This window comes from Callospermophilus lateralis, chromosome 4 (assembly GCF_048772815.1).
Source record: "Callospermophilus lateralis isolate mCalLat2 chromosome 4, mCalLat2.hap1, whole genome shotgun sequence".
NCBI lineage: Eukaryota > Metazoa > Chordata > Mammalia > Rodentia > Sciuridae > Callospermophilus > Callospermophilus lateralis.
Genome location: NC_135308.1, coordinates 98,390,541 through 98,402,766, shown reverse-complemented (window position 1 = coordinate 98,402,766; position 12,226 = coordinate 98,390,541). Strand labels below are relative to the sequence as shown.

At 37.5% G+C, this 12,226-nt stretch overlaps 1 pseudogene; it reads left to right on the top strand.

Moving 5' to 3' along the window:
• The window catches only part of LOC143398412 (golgin subfamily A member 7 pseudogene), a 33,793-nt pseudogene extending 23,451 nt beyond the window's left edge, over positions 1 to 10,342 (top strand).
• The last annotated feature ends 1,884 nt before the right edge of the window (positions 10,343 to 12,226 follow it).

The window sequence follows — 12,226 nt, the reverse complement described above, 5'->3', positions numbered from 1 at the left end:
CTGAGACCTAATCATCTAGCTTCCTGCACTTGGTAAAAATTAAGTATTTAAAATGCTTAATGCAGCCACTTATCATTCTGTCATCCAGACATTTCCATCTCCCAGTGAGACTCAAGCCTCAGTTGCATCTTAAATTTATGCAATATCTATTACCCATGCCATTTGATATGGCACAATCTTTTCACAAAGTACCTACTGGGGAGTAATTTCTCTGTGCATAATTTCCGTATTGATTTCCAAGGCACTGACTGCCTGAATAACAATCAAGGTGCATATCAATCCCCTATTCACCTGAATTCTTTAACTCAGGAATTATTTTCATGTATTAACCTTGGTGTGAACAATGTTAAGCACCTATCCTGCAAAAGGTAATTACAGGGACAGAACTCAGAGGCAGGTTTGAACTGGCAGGAACCTCACTAACTTATTGTCACAATGGGTCAATGATTCATTAGTTTCTGTCTTTTCATCTGAGCAAAAGGAAAAAGCACTCTGTGAAAGTCTTCAACTTATTCCAGCTTAAAAATAAAGAATCCGCCTTATCAGGGTGTATAAAACAATATAATATATGAAGGTTGTTTTTTAATTTCCTGTATAGATGATAAACATCACTTAGACTTCAAGTATGCAATATGGTGGGTTTGAAAAAGTCTTGAAAGAGTATTTTAGTACCATAATCAGTGGGTTGCACAAAGAAGTGGGGATGTGTATTCTAACCTCTCCTGCGATGTTCAGTGATTTCAAGATCACATTAAATGGGGACCTCTTTAACCTAGGGGGACTACTATAAACTGCCACAGGTGATTTCAGTACCTCAGCTATGTTTGCAGGTGGGAAAGAGACTATTTCAAATGTCCTCCATCCTCCAAAAAGTCATGTATTGGAGCTGAAGACCATGATCACCAGTGCACACATACCAAAAAAGCTCTCAAAGACACACCCTACTCTGCAGCTGTGGATATTTTTCACATGCAAAGAACACAATGGAATGCAACAGTCATAAATTATTCCAAGAATTCGTTTATTCATAAGCAAAGCATTTCTAACGTCCAGGAAAATGCATTCTGTCAACACAGGTGGGAAGGAGGAGGCACAGAACAGATGCAGGAATCTCTCTTCAAAATTATATAAACCTTATATGATATGTCAAGAAATTTGTAATATTTTGAAGAACGAATAAAAAAAAAGTAAAAAAAAATGGCCAAATTTTGAACAGAAAGTGTATACCTCACTACACAATGAACTTGATTCTTAAAATTCTCAGTTAACTCGAATTTTATAAATTTAATTCTCAGAATTTCATTGTCAAATCTGGATTATAACTTCACCACATTTATTCAATAAATCTTCTATTGACAACAGCCCATAACATGTTAGTTTCAGTTTAATAGTCCTATTTGCATAATTTTAATCTATATAAACAAATAAAATGCATTGGCCATTTAAAAAAAAATTATATAAACCTTAAAACTCGCAGTAAAACCTGGAAAATCACAAACTCAAGGTAATCAGACCACTGGGAAATGGCTTTTCTTCAACACACACACACACACACACTCCATTTATAACTCTTTGCCTTAATATACCTGAAAGTTCTAAGGCAGAGCTGAATCTCAGGCTCTGCTTTCCAAGTGACAGACTTGCTACCGTCAGGTAACTGAAGTCCTGCTTCTCTCTTCCTCTAATCCAGAAGGACTGGGCATGTGCCATTTAGCCCAGCCTCCACCAAGACCCACGGCCCACCAGGTCTCTCCTGCTCTTGCTCTACCTCTCTGTCTTCACATGAAGAAGCACCTTCGACACTGACTGGAAGTCTCCTCAACAAGATCCCCCAGTTCGTTGGGTTTATTTTCTACTTTCTGCATTGCCTCAGGTGGCAGGGTTGCTACACTTTCTACCACTACACAACAAGGATTCCCTTTTATCTAATTTCCAAAAACATCTTCCTCGATTTCCAGTAAGCCGTCACTGGCAGCCTTCGGAAAGGTCTTCTTTCAAGACACTGTGGATTTCACTTACACACACCTCAAAGTCCTTCCAGCTTCTGCCCATAGCCAGTTCCCACAGCCAGATCCATGTTTTGCATTTTTGTCTCTACTTCTAGGTACCAAAGTCTGTAACAGTCTTCTAATGCTGCCTAACAAATTATTCCAAAACTTAGCAATCTTAAAACAAGGGTGAACAATTACTGCCTCACACAGACAGGAATGTAAAGTGGCTTAGCCAGGAGGTCCAGGGGTCCCGGCTCAACTCTATGAAGCAGCAGTCCAGATTTCAGATGGGGAGTCCAGGGAGGCTAAGGCAGCTGGAGTTCCAGGGCGGAGGACCAGAGAGGAGAAGCTGCACAGAGAAGCCTAGAAATCTGCAGAGCGCCCCCTCAGACCCCAGCTGCATAAGGACCAGCCCTTCTGAGGGAGAAAACAACCTGAGGCCAAGGAAGGCCCACCAGACAAGAGCAGGGCCAGCAATCCTCAGAGTTCACACAGCCTGACAGATGTTCCTGTTCCCACCCAAAAGAGGTCTCAGAAGCAGGGAATTCTAGACTGAGGGGTGCTCTGGTCCTGCCCAACAAGGCTAAAATCAAGCTTCAAAATAATCAAATTTTTCCAAGTTATTTAACTGCATACCAGAACAAAGCTCAAGGAATAAAAAAATATCCAGTGATCATCAGGAAAAATTTATAACATCTAGAAATCAATAAAAATCATCAGGCATGCGAAGAAGCAGGAAAAAAAAAAAAACACCAGTAAGAAGATCGATCAATAGAAAGACTCAGAAAGATACAAGTGACATAATTAGTAGACAAGGACAACAAAACATGTATTATAAATATTATAGATTTATTTTGTTTGAAGAAGCAGAGAAAAGATTGAGTATAAGTAGAAAAATAAAGGATATATATTTGTATATTCATATATGTATACACACACATACATAACCAAACTTTAAGAAATGAAATACGGGGGTGGGGAGTGAAGAAAGGGAATATACAATGTCTTATATAAAAACTATACCAGTTGAGATTAACAGCAGGTTAGATGCCACCAAAGGAAACATTAATAAATCTGAAGGCATAATAGAAACTATCTAAAATTAAATACTGAGAAACAACTGAAAAAATACTGGAACAGCATCAATGAGTTTCAGAACAACTTCAAACAACCTAACATATATGAAATTAGAGTTTCTAAAAGAGAGAAGCAAACACAAAAATTTTTTAAATAAGACTAAGATTTTTCCAAATCTTGTGAAACCTATAATCCCATACATCCAAGAAGCTTCACAAACTCTAAACACAAGAAACATGAAGAAAATTACACCAAAAGCTGGTGCTCTGGCACACACTTGTAATTCCAGCAACTCAGGAGGCTGAAACAGGAGGATTACCAAGTTGAAGGTCAGCCTTGGCAACATAGCAAGGCCCTCAACAATTTGGTGAGACCCTGTCTCAAAATAAAAATATATAAAGGACTAGGGATATAGCTCAGTGATAAAGCACCTCTGAGTTCAATCCCCAGGATAAAAAAAAAAAAAAATTACACCAAAGCACCACAAAATGTGTTTAGCATAAACTTTGGCACAAGTGATTCCACATCCTGCTGTATTTTCTTCATAGCTATTATCACCATATTTCATTAATATAGTTATTGGATTACTGTCTTCTTTACTCCCTAGAATTTTAAGTCTTATGAAGTAACAGCAAGAAATTCATCTTGTCTATTATAATATACCTAACATATAGAACCATGCCTAGCATACAGTAGATATTTAAGAAAAAAATATGTTGAATGTTTATTCAGAGGAGTTAATTATTTTATGCAATTATCATGCTGAAGGAGACAGAATTTAGTTTTAGAAATAAAAACATTATTCTAACTAGTACTTGATGCAATGACTAAATTACCTTTAATTCATTATTGATTTTAAAACAAAGTACATTAAATGTAACCCAATTTTCCTCAGTATGATCTTGCTCTTTACAATTGCTTTGAAACTTACCACATCTGGTTTCATTTGCATTCCTTTTTCTTCATTTTTATTCTCAGTCTGGATCCCTCTAATTATACACATGAACACTATCCTGGGACAAACAGAAGCACACTGGGACATATTCATGTGCGTGTACACACACAAAGACACACAGGCAGACGCGAACAGAAGGCAGACACAAACGAGCTCACACAAAGACAAAGACACACAATGACATCCTCATGGACTTATAGATTTTTAATTTATACAAAATTGCTACATACTAAAACCCCTCTTAGAGATTCATAACCTGCATTAAGGGGTCTTACCTAAAGAAGTTGGGTTAAATTTGCTTCACAAGCATTTTCCAAAATTATTTGCACATGAAACTTCTTCACACTCCTATTAGCAGCTGCAGCCCAAAGAATAGTCACCTGCAAGACACTGGCTCGGGAAATACTGAGCAAGATCACCCTATGGAGAATATCAGGTTGATTTAGCCCAGGGAATATCCATATCAGTTGTTAATATTTTTCAAAATTCAGAATTTTAGAATCCACTTCAGATATATTAAATTGAATCATGCTACAATCCCTTATGTGCTGATCTATCACTAGAATTTCAGTGGGCAACCTACTCTCATTTTCAATTTCTTAGCTAGTTTCTCACTATTAACCTTGGTACATAAAACACTCTAAAATTCAGTTCATGTGAAGTCCCACTGTTTGGTTCCAAGACCAGATGTTACCCTCCCAACAAAGTCCTCTCTGCCTATTCTCATTGGCCCTGCTCCATGGTGTTGCTCTACCTTATAATGTTTTTCTATTCTTATTCCTACTAACTTTCAATATAATAATTTTCATGTTTCTCTTACTAGACTTTACTTCCTTGAGGGTAAATCCTGAATTTTACATCTTTATATTTCTCATGCTTTTCAGTAGTTTAAATCAAATAACTATTTGATAACTTTGTTGTTGATTAGTTTAGATTGAAGTGAATTGAAATCTACTCATTTTATCTTTGGTTCTCATTTCTCAGTCACTCATAATGTCCATAAATTTTGAGTCTTTTATGTAGTACAAACTTCACCTGATATGTACTTGTCCTATAGTCATCAGTCTGTAGGAATGCTTCATTGATGCAGTCTACTCCATGGTGTCACAATGTGGATAGGGCTATGGCCAAGAGGATAACGTTGACTAAGATGGCCAGAGTAAGTGACCATTCAGAACACTAGAGTCCACATTTGAACCAGGTCCCAAAGTCCTAGCTCCCTGATCTGTCCTGGCTAGCCCACTCTTGACTAAGGTCCACCAGCCCTGGCCAAGGAAAGTTAAAAAGCATTAAAAAAAAAAAAAAAAAAAAAAGTCCAGGTACTGAAAAGGCAATGCCAAAAATAATAATAATATACTGTAATAATAACATCTATCACTTATTGACTGCTTACTATTGAACTGAGCCCTTCCTTCATTCATACTACTTCATTCATCCTTACAATAATCTTATGAGAGAACTATTATTAGCTTCCCCTTTCTGTAGATGAGAAATTAAAACACAGCCAAGATCACACTGCTAAGGGATAGCCTCTCTGACTCTGCAGTTCATGCTCCTGGCCACAGCTTTAAAGTGTCTCCACTAATGAGTCAGAAACCCAGGACAGCTTCATCTGCGGTGCTCAGTGCTTCTGTTCCTCAGGAGCTCTGCCACCTGTTGAATAACAACTAGCTGGCTACGGGTTAGATTTATAGTTGGTCTGTGCCAATATTCCCCCAGCCACCCACAAGCTTCAACAAGCTTAAAGCATCCAACACCAGGCATTTTAAAAAGTGAAAGAAACAACTCCACATACAAACAAACCAATTTTTTAAAAAAAGAACTTGAATAGACATTTTTTCAACAAAGACACACAAAAAGCACATGAAAGATGCTCAATGTCATTTGAAATGCAAATCAAAACCACAATGAGACATCATCTCATACTCAATGGAATGGCTACTATTTTAAAAAATTATAAAATGATAAGTGTTGACAAGTGTTAGAGTCTGTAAACAAGTCTGGATGGCGCCTGGCATTTTGCTAGAGGGAGTGGTTTTTGAAGTAACGCCATCGAGCCATTAAGTGTGAAGATTTCTTATTGGTTGACTGCTGTATCTAGTTTATGTTAATTAAGATAAGCTGTGTGGAATGTATAAATACCTCTGTTGTCCTACAATAAACGGCTCCCACTCCTGCTGTATCAATCTACACAAGTTGCTCGTCACCCCCGGTTATTTTGCTGCAGCCGGACTGCAGTAGACAAGGATATGGAGAAACTGGAAACCTGACTCTGTGTTCAGGAGAATGTAAAATGGTACAACTGCTGCGGAAAACAGTGTGGTAAAAACTTAAAAATAGAATTACTATATGATCCATCAATTTCACTTGTGGCTATAAACCCAAAAGAACTGAAAATAGAGTCTCAAAGAGATATGCTGCTCAAAAAATCATTATTCATAACACCCAAATGTAGAAGCTACCCACGTGTCTATCTGTAGATGAATGGACAAATGAAACGTGGTGTACACATGCAATGGAGTTTTATTCAGCATCCATAAGGAAGGATATTCTGACACATTTATAGCATGGATGAATCTTAAGGATATTATGCTAAGTGAAAAAAAATAAGTCAATCACAAAAAGATAAGTATTATTTGATTACACTTGTATGAGGTACCTACAACAGTCCAAATCACTGAGATAGAAAGTAGAATGGTGGTTGCCAGGGGCTGAGTAGAGGAGGAAATGGAGAGTTGTTTCATGGGTAATGAGTTTTGGTTTTACAAGATGAAAATGGATCTGGAAATGGTTGGTGGTGATGTGAATGTACTTAATGCCACTAAACTGCACAGTTCAAAATGTCTAAGAGAGCACAATTCTTGTTGGATGATTTTACTACAGTGAAAAATATACATATAAGTAAGATTAGAATAAAGAAACTGAACATTAAAAAAAAAAAGAAAGAAAAAGGGGTTGGCACTGTGACTCAGTAGTAGAACACTTGCCATGCATGAAACCCATCCCCACCACAAAAGAATTTTAAAAAGAGAGAGAGGGCAGAGACAAAGAAAGAGAGGTTGTTGAGTAAAAAGACAAAAGAGAAAAGGCACCCACCACCTGGTCCCCTCCTCCCACCCCTGTCACCATGTCTCTGCTCCTTGTCATATTCTGTGACTCTCCCCAACATCTGCATGTCAAATCATGTCTTTCAAAATTTATTTCAAGTATCATCACCCCTTGACATCTGATTCATCCAAATAAAAATCTTCTCACCTCCGAATTGCTACAGTCCTATATCATACCTCTCATTTATCCTTTATAGCATATTATGCTTAGATGTGGGCTTTATTTCCCCCAGATGAGAGATCTTCGATTATCTAACCCTGTATGGCCAATACTTCTTTTTTCTTTGTTGGTATCAGGATTAAATCCAAAGCTTCACACCTGCTAGGCAAGTGCTCCATAACTAAGCCATATTCCCCAGCCCCGTCTGGTCACTTTAACATCCTATTCCTTCCCCAATGCCTCACACCAGAATCCACCAGAATCTTAATTCTGAACAACTTACCCTGACCTATTTTTTTAAATTTATTTCATTTTGCCCTTTCTAGTCCTGGCCTCTGGTTTTCTTATCCTTTTCACATATGCCAAATCTGGTGTCCCACCCTGTCCCATATCCAAAATTTAATAAGTGTTCATTATTAATCAATCTAGCATATGCATACCAGGCATTCGCTAGATTCTGGGGACATTCCCTGTGTTGCTTTACCCCTAGCCCCCCATATTCTTCCTCTAGAGCCTGCACTGATTTCACACTTTTCTTTTCAAGCAACCTGTCTGAATTGACTCAGCTTTGGGACTCTCTGTTTCCCCACATAACCACCCTGCCTATAGACAGAACTTCTATTAGGATAATTTTAGGGACAAGTTACAAAACAAACACTTGGTTAACACAGGTTTAAACCACAGAGATGTAACTTACAGATAACAAAATGTCTAGAGATAAGTGGCCCCAAGCAGGGCGGAGGCTCCAAGCTGTCAGCATTCCAGTGTTTGCAGTTCTCTTTGCTTTGACTACTTTCTCCAGCTAGTACACTTAACAAAGAGGAAAGGAAGAATCAGAAATTCTCCCCTACAAATGTAGCTTTTATGTTCCATCGTCATAACTGGAACCAAGCCCACCAGTTCCTGCTGGCCAAGAAGAACCATATTTAATGCGACTGGCTAACTATAAAGGGGACAGGGCTAACTTCCCTGGGCCCATTGCTGCCCATCCAATATCTCAAGGAAAGCAAGGTTCAGTTAGCAAGAAGAAAGAAAGGGAACCGTTGTTGGGTAGATGAGCAGCTGCACCTGTCACAAAGCCATCTAGCCAGGAGCAGGAACCACCCCATATCTGAATCGTATCTGCCTCGCTTTGTAACCATCACTTTGTCACACAGGGTGCTCAGGCATACTTCAAGAGAATGAAACGCTTAAAGATGACTTGGAGGGGATGGCAAAAACAGACTATTTCAAGTGCTTGTGGAAGGTTGGCATGTGGATATCAATGTGTGGTAGGAGGTATTAGGGCTGGATATGCAGGGTGTGGGTCACACTGATCTCTGAAGAATTCAATTTTTGAAAACTAAACAAAAGCATATAACTTACAAAGGTAATTTGTTAAAAATAATAATAATTGCTACCTATAATTCTTAAAGAATGTGTATAGGGTACTCAGTTGTACTTAATGTGATTGTGACTGTTCTTTTTAGGGAAAACTTCATAGGGATAGTGCACACTCAAAGCGATAATGAAGGAGACAACAAATAAGGGAATGAGTTAGAAGAAAACCCCTGGAGGTGACTGAACTAGAATCAGAAAACTCTAGTAAAGATCATATGACAATTTAGCTTTTACCTTCATCATTCTACAGATACAGAAAAGGAATCAACTGTGAAATGACCTTATCCACAAGCCATCCCTTCTCTCCTAGTCATCTATCCCAAAATGTGGAACTTTATCCCAGTGATAAGACACATACTCCTTTGAGTGAAGAGAGATGTCGGAAGATCTGCGCTTCCCTCTACAAAATGCAGATGACCCTTGATATGTCCAAAACCGTGTGATGAGTAATGTCTTTCTCCTTAATCCACTAGTAACAGTTCTACTTATCAAAACTAGCCCAACAGTTGTTTACACTCCCTAAACTGAAGTGATTGGGAAAGCAGAGTAGCTCAGAAGATTCAGAACACAGTAATAGAAACATAAGAATGTATTGCTTGAGACCAAAAGAAGAGTATCAGGTAGTGCTCCTACAGATTGGGCAAATATCTCAGATTCATGGATCTCAGTTAGTCCACATTTAAAACTGGAAGAAGAAAGAGAGTCTGAAGTTCTCTGTAGAATTTTTCAGTGCCAAAGTTTTATAATTTTGTGAAATTTCTGTCTCGAGAATTCACCAAATCAACTTTTCAGTTACATATCGTATCCTTTCGTCTTTTCTCTCTTTCCTCTGCCTGGTAATCATTTGACTGTCTTGCCTTCACTTCTTCCTTCATGACTTAAGGGCAGGGTTCATTTTCCTTAAAAGTGAAGCAGCACTTGTGAAGACTACACACTGTTCCGTAGGATGGCCTGCCTAACCCACCACATCCAGAGGGCACTATTGCAATCAGAGCTACCATAATTACTCATTTACTATAAATTTTTCCGGCAATGACAGTAAATGATGTTGTCCTTTTGAAAAAAAAAAAATCACTTTTTCTAATTCACACAAGATTCCCGCAGGCTGGTAGTAGCACTGAAAGCTCATTCTTTCTTGTGTTCTGCATTAGCACTGGTCTGGTACTTACTTAGTCACCATTGATGTATGTTGAGTAAATGAGATGCAACAGTGCTGAAGAATCATCAGGAAGGCACAAGACAGCAGCTGAAGAGCATAAGAGATGGTATGCAGTACCCCAAGAGGCTATAGCAGGCCCTGGTGTCTGAAAGATAGTCATTCCGCAGGACTACAGTAGTGACACCCACTCCCAGTTCCAGATAAAGCTTCCCATGGAGTTGGAGAATCAGATTGATAGGCAACAGTTTGAAGAAAAACTTTGAATTATAAATAGCAGAGAAGCTGGAGGACAGTCAGATCTTGAAGACTGTTTGGATTTTTTGACAGCATATACCATCTTATGCTTGTGAACTCACTATGAGAAGGTTCTGACATGTGTCTTCAAATATATGCAAGAGCAGAATGAGAAAATATATGCTCCGCAAGTCCTCCTCCTGACAGACTCCATTGAGAGAGGACTTAGAGCTATTTAAAATCATTTATGAAGAAAGAGGCATAAGCAACAGAAGATAAACCATAGGATTAAAGATCCCATCTCCAACAGGAACCCTCATCTGCCCACTGGCCAACCACAGACTGTCCCTACCTTATCTCCAAAGCATCATTCCTTTGTATCTGCTGCCAGAGCCACAATGTCATTTACTCCAAGGACCAGCTTTCTACAATTCTACACCTGGAGTGATCTCTAGCCACTCAGCATCCACTTTGTGTCTCCAAATCATGTCTTTAAATCTATAATCTTTTGGTTCATTTCTGAGAAAACACAATGAAGTATTTCACTGTATTTTTTAATCTTAAATGTTTTAATAAAATATGTATTCCAGTGCAGTTTATTTCTCACCTGCCGTCAGTACCATTGATTCTCTTCACTCCTTGGTCCAACTTCCCCAGGTGGCTTGAGACTTAAACAAGTCATATCTTAGCCAAAGTTCAATCTTAACTCCCAAACTTAATAAAAGCCTTTTCTCCAGGTGAGGGGTAGATTATACCAGTGGTCTTGCTAATGTTTCTCCCAACTTTCTAAGAACTACCAGTTTTGCCATGATTCAAATTTTAAAATTGATTTCTGCTGTTCAGTTTCTCAAGCCCAAGCTCATTGGAAAAAATAATGTATTATGTTATTTGTTTTATTATAGCAATCAAACCTAATTAAAGAAGTATTTAATGCAATCTCCAGTTACTTTTGGGAGGGGGACTTTTATGTTATTATTGCATTATCTTGAATGTTGGAAAGTTGTGAAATATATTGCTTATTCATCACACAAATAAGTAAGCACAATAAAGTGGATGCTAACCAACACACACATATGTTCCGCTTTGTCCCTGAATGTGTAATAAGCAAATGTAATAAATATTTTAACTATAATTTTGTTATAAACATAACTTATGAGAAAAAAATTGACACAAATAACACTGTATATTGCTGATTTTGGCGGGGATGGGGGGTTTCTTTTAGTTACACATGAAGGTGTATATTGCTAATTTTGCCCCTATTGGCAACCTTATGATTCATGTATTCTTTATATACAGTATTCAATGCACAGAAATCTTATTATTGAGGTTGAAATAAAGTAAGTTAAGTGACTCTCGAATTAAACTCTCAAGCCTGAGTTAATATCTTTAGCTCTTTTTTCATCTATACATTCTTAATGTTGAGGTTTCTTTTGCCCTTTATTCTTTGGGAAATTGAGAAACTGTATTGGGAAGAAAGTTAAGAAATATTCTAGGAGAATTTCATCCATCAACAAGTGAATACATTTTTTTCTCAGCAGCACATAAATCCTTCTCTAAAATAGACCAGATGTTATGCTACAAAGCAAGTCTTAGCAAATACAAAAAAAAAAAAAATAGAGATACTACCCTGCATTCTGTCTGACCATAATGGAATGAAATTATAAATCAATGATAAAATTAAAAATAGAAGCTACTCCAACACCTGGAGACTAAACAATAAGCTATTGAATGACACATGGATAAAAGAAGATATCAGGGAGGAGATAAAAAAAAAATTCTTAGAGGTAAATGAGAACTCCAATACAACATATCAAAATCTCTGGGATACTGTGAAGGCTGTATTAAGAGGAAAGTTCATTGCATTGAGCTCATTCATTAAAATAATAAAAAGTCAACAAATAAACGATCTGACATTATATCTCAAAGCTCTAGAAAAAGAAGAAAAGATCAACAACAAAAGTAGCAGACAGAAAATAATTAAAATCAGGACTGAAATCAATGAAATTGAAACAAAAGAAACAATTACAAAAAAAATGACAAAACAAAAAACTGTTTTCAAAAAATAAATAAAGAAAATCAATAAACCCTTAACCACCCTAATGAAAGGAAGGAGAGAGAAAACTCAAATTACTAAAATCTGTGATGAAAAAGGAAATATCACGA